The sequence below is a fragment of the Corvus brachyrhynchos genome, unplaced genomic scaffold, assembly GCF_000691975.1.
Source record: "Corvus brachyrhynchos isolate BGI_N302 unplaced genomic scaffold, ASM69197v1 scaffold67, whole genome shotgun sequence".
NCBI lineage: Eukaryota > Metazoa > Chordata > Aves > Passeriformes > Corvidae > Corvus > Corvus brachyrhynchos.
In genome coordinates, this window is record NW_008239114.1 from 780,749 (window position 1) to 790,289 (window position 9,541).

A 9,541-nucleotide genomic window follows, 5' to 3' on the forward strand; every position below is an offset into this window, starting at 1 on the left:
GCCCTGACACAGCTCCAGCCCTTCCCTGGGTCCTGTCCCTGCTCACAGGGAGCAGAGATTGGAGCAGCCCCTCTGCTGCCCCTCGGGAGGAGGCTGTAGACTGAGATGAGCTCTCCCCTCGATCTCCTCTCCTGCAGCTGAACAAGCCAAGTGACCTCAGCTGCTCTTCGTGTGACCCCCACAGACCCTTCACCATCCCAGCGCCCCTCCTTTAGAAGCTCTCTAGCAGATTTAGATCTTTTTTATATTGTGGTGCCCAAAACTGCCCCCAATACTTGAGGTGAGGCTGCCCAGAGCAGAGCAGAGCAGGACAATCCCTCCCTGGCCCCACTGGCCTCCTGGGGCCCCCCAGGACCTGGCTGGCCCTTCTGGCTCCAGGGCACTGCTGACACATTCAACTTGCTGTGGAGCAGGACCCCAAGGTCCCTTCCTGTGGGGCTGCTCTCCAGCCCCTCACTCCCCAGTATGCCCACACATCCAAAGTGCTCCATCCTCGGTGCAGAACCCAGCACTTGCCCCAGTCAAACCTCATTGTTCAGCCTGGAGAAGGAAGGCTTTTGGAGGTGACATAATTGGGGCTTTCCAGTACCATAAGGGAGCCTTCAAGGAAGATGGAGAGAGACTGTTTATGAGGGCCTGGAGTACAGGATGAGGGGAAACTGCTTCAAACTGACAGAGTAGGTTTAGATATTAGGAAGAAATCCCTCCCTGTGAGGGTGGGCAGGCCCTGGCACAGGGTGCCCAGAGCAGCTGTGGCTGCCCCATCCCTGAGAGTGTCCAAGGCCAGGCTGGACAGGGCTTGGAGTAACCTGGGACAGTGGAAGGTGTCCCTGCCCATGGCAGGGGGTGGAATGAGATGATCTTTAAGGTCTCTACCAACCCAAACCATTCTGTGGTTCTGTGATTGTTCAGCCCTCTCATTTGCCTAGGTCTCTCTGCAGGCCCTCTTTGTCCTCCCAGCTTAGTGTCACCAACAAACTTATTATACCTTCAACTGCTGCATCTGAGTCCTTTGTGAAGACATTGAAGGATCTCTTGCATGGGTACCTGGCTTCAGTTGAAGACTGTGAGCCATGAGTTGGTAAAATCTTCTTCAGGTTGGCTAAACAGTTTACACTGACAAACTCCAGGTGGTTTTAAATCTGACTTCCAGGACTGCAGACTAGAGCTGGTTTTAATCCAAGACCACTTTCTGCATCTTTCCAAGAGGCAAAAAGGCAAGATGGTGAAAAGAAAGATGATAATCAGGAGACTGAGTGGGTTAATAGTGGTTGAGTTTTGCCACCATGGTTCTTTATCCTCCCCAGTGTTCCCATCCTGGCTGGGCAGGAGTGGCTCTGCTGCAGTAGCTCATCAGTTGGAGCTAATTCTCTTGAATTCAGCTACTTTCATCACTAAAAATAGCTCATGTAGGGAGGAAGCTGTGGTTGAAAGGTCTTCACCTGACTGCCACCACTCCTCCAAGCACAGTGAGAAAGAGCTGCTTTCGCAATGACCTGATGGGAAGGGTCTGTGGGTATTATGAATGGGACAATTATAAAAACCTGTTCAAAATTATCCCATATTTCCTCAGCCAGCAGGGCGTGATTTATCTCCGCCTAAAAGGCGCATCTAAAGCAGGCAGTGTGAATCACACAGTAAAAGGACTGGTTTCTCCTCATGCGACTAGAAAGGAAATCCAGAGTCTAGCTCAGATGTAGACACGCACATGGCAGGCTTCTGAACCGCAGTGGTGAGATTCAAACATCCCCCTCTTTAATAAGTCCAGAAATGGGAAGATTATTTGGTGAAGTCTTTAATTAATTGGTGATAAAAGCTAATGAAGCTAAGAAAGCACCGAAACCTAGTAACTGTCTTTGGCGTGGCCACGTCTGTGATTTCTCAGAGTTCATTTCCATTGCCTCTGGGGAGCTGGAGCAGCCCAGGAATTCAACGGAAGGCCTTTCAGAATTTTACCTCTCTAATTTGGCATATGAGTTTGTGACAACTCAAATACTCTGGGACTGATTTTACAAGCTGCTCAGGTTGGTTCTTGTCCTGTGAAAAGAAAAATGCTGTTGCCCAAAAATATTATTATAAAGGAATCTAGTAAATCTCTAAAAAACATAATAAAAAATTTTGCAAGTAACTGCAGCATTACATAGGGCAAAGGGTGTCACCAAATACTCAAGTCTGTTTCTGGTCCGAAAGATAATTTTTGTTTTATCTTCTGGGGATTCTCTTGCCAAACTTCAGACGTCTCTGAGTTGCAGTTCTGTAAAGGCATATTCTGCAATCTAATAAGGTCAAGAGTAATGCTCCCTTTTCTCATAACCCTTACCTGATTTCCCACACCTTGATGTACAGTGGAAATAAACCATCCTATTTGCACACAAAGAGAATGTGGGGGCACTGGTGGCGAAGCTGAGGGACATACAACCCCTCTGCTTTCATGCTGGTCTGACAACGGACAAAGGAGCCCAAATCTGGCTGCCAGGGGCAGTGTGGTCACCTGCCCAGAGCTGGGAGGAGCAGTGCTGTGTCTCCACAGCCAAATATTGTGTTGGCATAACAAGGACTTGTCTGACTCACATGGGCTGGGGCAGTGCCAGAGCCCTTCCTCCCATGATCCTGGCTGGGATGACATCACTTCTGATGACACTGATGGAGACAAAATCAAACATGAACAGTGTTATCCCCTTACTCCAAATGGCTTTAGGAATTTTAGGATTGTGCAAAGGGAGTCGGTGCCCAGTACCCCTTCACATGATTGGGAAATGAGGCAAATGAGGCAGACAACTCTTAACAGCTAATTACTGTTTCTATGTAATTGCAGCCACTAATAATATTTCTAATACAGAAGATGCAGGCAATCCAACAGGCCAAAAGGTGGCAGGGATGGGAAGAGCTGCTCAAACACAGGGCCATCACCATAAAATTAAATAATTTTCTTTGTTGTTCCCTGAGAACAGGCTGTGGGTGCTTCCCTCAAAGTCATTCTTAATGTGAACAAATCTGAAAACAAATGGGTAGGATGAATAACAAAAATTATCAGGTGGTATTCGCACAGCTCCTAAAGGCATCCAAATTTGAGACTGTTGACCTACTAATCATTGTGCTTAGCCCACTGCTTAAACCAGTTCTTCTGCCTGAAAAATGCAAGAGGACAAATGCAACACCAGCTTTCAAAAAGCCTTCAGGGGCAATGCAAGGAATCACAGACCCTTAAGCCCATCAGATGGAGGGAAGGTAGAAGTAAGGAACAGAATGAGTAGACTAAATTATAAAGGGTAAATGTGGTAGGAGATAAAAAGAGGAGGGTCTGCGAAAAGGAAACCATTCATTGAAGGTGCCAACAGGCATCTGGTCCAGCAGAAATTAGTGGTTGAATTTACAGAGTCTCCAAAATGAGCCCACACTAAACTCTCTTAAAGGGATTCAGTTGGTGTGGGCTGATAACTGGTCAAGAGAAAGGGAATGAAAAAATATCAGTGGTCATTTTGAGAGCTGAAGGCAGGAAGAACCAAAAAATGGGAGAGTATCACAGGAATCTGTGCCTCTGCCAGATGCCAGAGCTTTGCCAGGAGACCAGATGAGGGGAAAATCAGTTTTGAGAAACCCAGAGACACGCTGGCACCTGTGTGCACAGAGCAGAGGGCTGCATAGGTGTTTTATGAGCAGCTGAGAAACAGTTCATGGAAGCAGAGCAGGCAGATTGATAAAAGTGTCAGCTTGGTCCTCAGGGTGATCAAAAAGGCAGGTGTTCAGGGATGGGAGGAGGCTACACCAGACCTAGTCTAGAGAAGTCTAGGCTATAATCTATAAAACTATGTAATAGGTCTGCTGAACTCAAAAGGAATGACCAGAGGTGGTGCCTACCCTCTTTCTGATCTGTAATTAAATACATATCTCATAGGCCCAGGATCCAGAGCTTACAAAGAAAGAGAGAGAAGATAGAATTCTATGTCATCTCCATGAATCAGTTCCTTGCACTGTTCTCGAATCCTTGCTTCCCTTGCTGACTCCAGCAGGTCCTGCTTTACTGCCCCAGCCAGCTTCACATGCTTTTGACTTAGGAGCTTAGGAAAATGTTCATTTTGCCAGGCTTTTCCTCCCTTTGCTGCTCAGAGCAAGTTCCCACGCTGTGAAGCACTTTTGTGGAAAACTTCAACTTCAGAAGAAGTATTCAAGCCTGTTGTGGATGCAGTGTTCTCTCACCATGTGTGAGGTGACAGTGAAATGATTATAAAAGTGAATGTAACTGAAATACAGAATTGGTGTAAATGAGATGATAAAAGCACGGGTTACTGACCCCATCATGATAACGATACAGACTAGATATGGCAGCTTACACGACACTTCTCCGACTCTTCTGCCTTTCCAAAATATCATTAACTTCACAGGAACCATGTCTTCTGCTTCCTTCCTCCTGTTCCATCCCAGGTCAGACAGACCCAGGTCCCTCTGAAGGATCTCTCTCTAGCTTGGTGTACTGGGTTTGCACGGCCTGGGTTTTGGTAGCAGGGGGAGCTACAGGGGTGCCTTCTGTGAGAAGCTGCTGGAAGCTTCCACCGTGTGTGTCAGAGCCAATCCCTGGTGGCTCCAAGGATGGACATGCTGCTGGTCAAGGCTGGCCCAATTAGAAATGGTGGTAACACCTCTGTGATTACATACTTAAGAAGAAAGACAAACAAAAAGGTTGGTTGGCCAGTTTTGATTTCAGCCAGAGAAGAGCCAAGTGAGAACATGTGAGGGAAACAACACGGAGACACCAAGGGCAGTGGACAAGGAAGGGCAGGAGGTGCTCCAGGCTCCTCTGCAGCTCGTGGGGAGGACCATGGCAAGGCAGCTGCACCCCTGCAGCCCGTGGGGATCCACAGGGATGCAGAGATCCACCCACAGCCCCTGGAGGAGCCCACGGAGGAGTGGGTGGATGCCTGAGAGGAGGCTGTGACCCCTTGGGAGGCCTGTGGAGAAAGGGGCCCTGCTCCCAGGCTGGAGCAGCCTGTCCTTGAAGAACTGACCCCATGGAAGAGTGACCCATGCTGGAGCAGTCTGGGGGGGAGTGTTGCCCGTGGGATGGTCTTGCACTGCAGCAGCTCACAGAGAGCTGCTGTTCATGGGATGGACTCACATCGGAGAAGTTCCTGGAGAACTCTCCCATGGGAGGGATCCCATGGTGTCGCAGGGGAGTGACTCCTCTCCCTGAGCAGCTGGAGAAGCCATGGGGGATGAACTGACCACAACCCCCATTCCCGTCTCTTTGCACCCCTGGGGTAGGAGGTAGAGTTGGGAAGGAAGAGGAGTGGGAGGAAAATGTTTTTAAGGGCTTATTTTACTTCTCATTATCGTGCTCTGATTTTGTTTCTAATAAGTTCATTTCATATCTCTAATTAGAGCCTGTTTTGCCCATGACAGTTTTTGATGAGCAACATCTCCCAGTCCTTATCTCAACCCATGGACACTTCATTAAATTCTCTCTCCCCGTCCAGCTGCAAAGGGGAGTGAGTGAGCAGCTTTGGTGGGTGCCTGGCATCCGTCCAGGGTCAGCCCACACAGTTGGGTTTTAAGTGCTTGGTATATTTGGTGCTGGGGTGATCAAAAATGAAGTCATTGTGTCAACAGGTACTGCTGGTGCTACTTCTTTATGAAATTCAGGCTGTACTGAGGTGCCAGATGAAAATCTGGCTCCAAAAGGAGCAGCTCCTGGCGCTGTTTCTCCAGGCAGGTTCTGCGCAGGAGCTGCTCAATGGGAGAGGGAAGTTTCTGGCTTAGGGTTTTTTAAAATGGCCAAATGCACCTTTGTCCTGAAATTGAATATTTCCTTCAGAACACAGTGGTGTTTGCCAGAATGTCTCAGGTTTCCATTGGGAAAGTTGAATCACGAAGAATTGACTGGCGTCCTCCAATGCCCAGTCAAAGCACCTGGCTGGGTCCAACAAAACCATGTTTGACTTCACAAAGACACCGAGCTCTATAATGGGAGGCACCTGCTTGGACCTGTCACTCAGATAATCCTGTTAACAGGTTTCCTAATTGGACCCCCAGTGTCTGTGATGTGATAAAGGCATTACTGCTGCAGAACTGTTCTCTGCGTAGAAAACAGAAAGCAAATATTGTATTTCAAGCTTTGCTGTTGTTCTGAGAAATATACTGGGAATATTTCAGTCAGCCTTGATCAGATTAGCTGGCCTTTCACCAGGTCCTTTCTGATTCCTGGCTGGTGGTCTTTGTAAATGGAGATGGACAAGCTGTAGGAAACAGGAAAAAATCCTAGAACAATATATTCCAATTGTTCTCACAAGTTGAAAAGCAGGAGCATTTGTTCTCAGCTGAAGACAGTGTTTTGTCTGAACTGATCTCAAGCAATTCAATCTATTTAACTACGTCAGTTTGTATGAAGAATAATGTATTCCAAGGGTCTTTGTGGAAACAAAGCATTTTAATATTTTCACAGTTTTGCAGCCTTTGCCTCCACAAATTATAAAACCTGATGCTGATTTGCCAAGTCTTGGATTGTCATTCTACAAGCACGTCTGGCAAAGAAAATACCAGTCAAAAACCTTTTCTCTGTCTCTGCAATCGGTTCATTGCTTTGTTCCATCTTCGACTGGCTGAGTACCCCACCACAGCTCAGAGGGCAGCAACGACTGCCCAGCACAGCCAGTGGCCCAAATATCCTCTGGTGAACACTGGTGTGGACACGTGGAGGTCCTGAACAGGGACTCTTCATCAGGAACCATAGTGAGAGGACAAGGAGCAATAGGTCCAGGCTGAAAATGGGGAAATTTAGGTTCAGTGTACAGAAGAAATTCTCCCCTGTGAGGGTGGTGAGGCCCTGGCACAGGGTGCCCAGAGCAGCTGTGGCTGCCCTGTCCCTGGAAGTGTCAAAGGCCAGGCTGAACGAGGCTTGGAGCAACCTGGGCTAGTAGAAGGTGTCCCTGCCCATGGCAGGGGGTGGGATGGGATGGTATTTAAGGTCCCTTCCAACCCAAACCATACTGTAATTCTCACAGATCACTCATTCTAGGACAGACTCAGTCTGGGTAACTTGACATAAATTTTCCTTGTCTTAAGACACCGTCCAGATCTTTACACAGATCTCCTCTGCAGCAAACCAAGGGTGACATTTCCATTTTGCTCCTCCTTTGGCTTCTTTTGTCTATACCTAAATCTGACTGTGCAACCCAATATCAACAACAGCAGCCTCTGGTGCCTGGTGATGGACACCCAGAAGGGTTCTGGTCTGGGCCATGGCACATTTGCAGGGCCCTGGGGGTGGGGGGGCGGGGCATGGACAGAGCTGGAAGCTCAGCAATAGATGCTGGAAAAGCTGCAGAAATTTTGTTTAGTGAGTGTGGCAGAAAAGAAAACGAAGGTTTTGTGGGGGGGGATGCAGTCTGTGAGCTCCCCAGCAGATGTTCCTCTCCAACCATGGACAGCCAGCTGTGCAGATGGGGGACACAGGGACAGCTCTGAAGAGGGAGATAAGGAGATCTGAGACCCACTGGCTGGCAGCAGAGCAGAAATTGGGAAGAGGACAGTGTGGGCTGAGAGCAGCTGTGGGTGATGGTGCAGTGCCAGCTGAGGGTATGTGAGGGGAGCTGCTCTGTGCCTCTGTCCCGTGGAGCCTCTCTCCCCAGAGCATCCACAGGGAGCATCACTGTGTGGAACAGAGCTGGGCTCGGGGTTTTCTTCTCCCCTGCTCTCAGGAGGAGCTGCAGCCTGTGGTAGGAGGGCAGCAGCATCATCAATAGTGGAGCAGAGGCCTTTGAAAACACAAACGGAATGGAAGGATGGTCTGGCACAGCTGGGGCTTGCACCCTGCAGGTGAATCCTCACAGTCTTCCTCCACCTGAGCTGGGACACCAGTCTCAACCCTGCAGCACCAGGGGCTGCTGCTTCCAGAGAAAAGGCAGTTTCTGCTGAAACTCCTGCACCGACTGTCCTGGCCAGAGGCCAGAGAACTTGTGGTCAGAGTGAAGAGTCTTCCCAGGTGATGTGAATGTGCTGGAGGTAATTGGACAGCACACAGTGGCATACTCTGACTTACTGTTTTGCTACTTGCAGGGGTTTGCAATCCAGTTTCCAGGTCTTGGCAAGAGGTAAAGCTGTTTTTCCTTGTTTTTCAGGGAATCTCAATGGCCCAAACAATGGAAGGGACTATTTGAGTGTCCCATGAAGAGAGAGTGGCACAGCTGGAATCAGGGAGGTCACCCACTTGCAAACATCCCTCCCCAGTGCCAGCTCTCCCCGGCACACCTGTCTAGCCCAGGTTGTCACATGTATCACAGGAGGCGTGGGCACACCCTGCACGTGGCAGGACAGGGTCACTGCACTCCCTGTGCAGCATCCCTAGGAGCTGCCCGCCTCCCAGCTGTGCTGCAGGGAAGGCAGAGGCGCTGCTTTAAGGGCCCTTCATTGAACAGGGAGAAGCAGAGTGCAGATCCTGAGCACCAAGCACAGGCTGCTTGCATTTCTACAGGTCCCAGGGAGCTCCCTGGCTTTGGGACACGCTGCTCAAAGCATGGCTGAGGGAGGGCAGGCTGGAGAAAGAGCAGGGGAGGTGTGCTGTGTATCACAGACTGGCCAAGTACCAGGAGCAGCCCTGGGTGTTCACTTCCTACCTCCCATTCTCATCAGGCATTAGGGACTTGCCAGTGACTGTGTCCTGGAAGCCAAATATCCATATTCCAGGTCACTTTTTGGAAGATGGGCTGGCAAGGAACTGGGCAGGTGTTGGTTAGGGAGCAGAGAAGGCAGCACACACAAGGCTGGTGGTGATGTGAAACCTCAGCACTTAGAGCTTGCAGCAAACACCAGCTCCTGGAATCACGTGGAATGAATGTCTTTTCTTTGAAAAAGATATTTCCCGGGCCTCTAAAGGTCCACAACTCAAAGAAGGCCAATAATAGAAACCAAGTATTCTTCACTGTTAACTCTTTCCACCAAGCAAGCTGGCAGTACCAGAGTCGTGAAGGCCTGGTTTTGTTGGGATGAAAAGTAAATTGTAGGAGTTGGGTGCTTGATGTAATCTATTTATTTACCAAGAACACATGCTGGGGCCTGTTCCCCTGTTCACTGCAGAGCAAGCACCAGCAGCCTTGCTCCGAAATCCCACACCTGCCCTTCCGTGCCCAAAAACCCTTGGGCCGTGTCCTGCCCTCTGTCACCAAGCAGAGTCTCCCAGGCCGAGCTCCACCACTTGCAGCCTGACTCCAGGACTGGATTCTGCAAATCCTGCACCTCCACAGCTTTCAGCCTGAGGTTCCCCCACGGGATCGGGCAGCAGCTATCAGGATGGTGCTTCTTACATCTGGCTGTTAAAAGAGGCTTGACTTTTGGAGACTGAATGTGTTTGGAACCTACACTGCAGCCACTGGTGGAAGGGAACTGGAGTACACTGAGCTGGTTGCCTTGAAAATCTGATATCTCTTTGAGATAAATTAATATTTGCATCATTCTGCACACATACGGGGCATTTGAAGGCTGGAGATGGACATCTCTGGTGTCAAAAGCAAGACTGGAATTGCTTGCACTACTGTGACAGGAATGCACAGAT

At 49.3% G+C, this 9,541-nt stretch overlaps 1 protein-coding gene and 1 long non-coding RNA gene across 2 annotated transcripts in view; one reads left to right on the forward strand and one right to left on the reverse strand.

Moving 5' to 3' along the window:
• The window catches only part of LGR6 (leucine rich repeat containing G protein-coupled receptor 6), a 152,029-nt gene that overhangs the window by 23,380 nt on the left and 119,108 nt on the right, over nt 1-9,541 (forward strand).
• Nucleotides 1-9,541, reverse strand: part of LOC108448060 — a 22,380-nt gene that overhangs the window by 12,094 nt on the left and 745 nt on the right. The window lies entirely within an intron of this gene.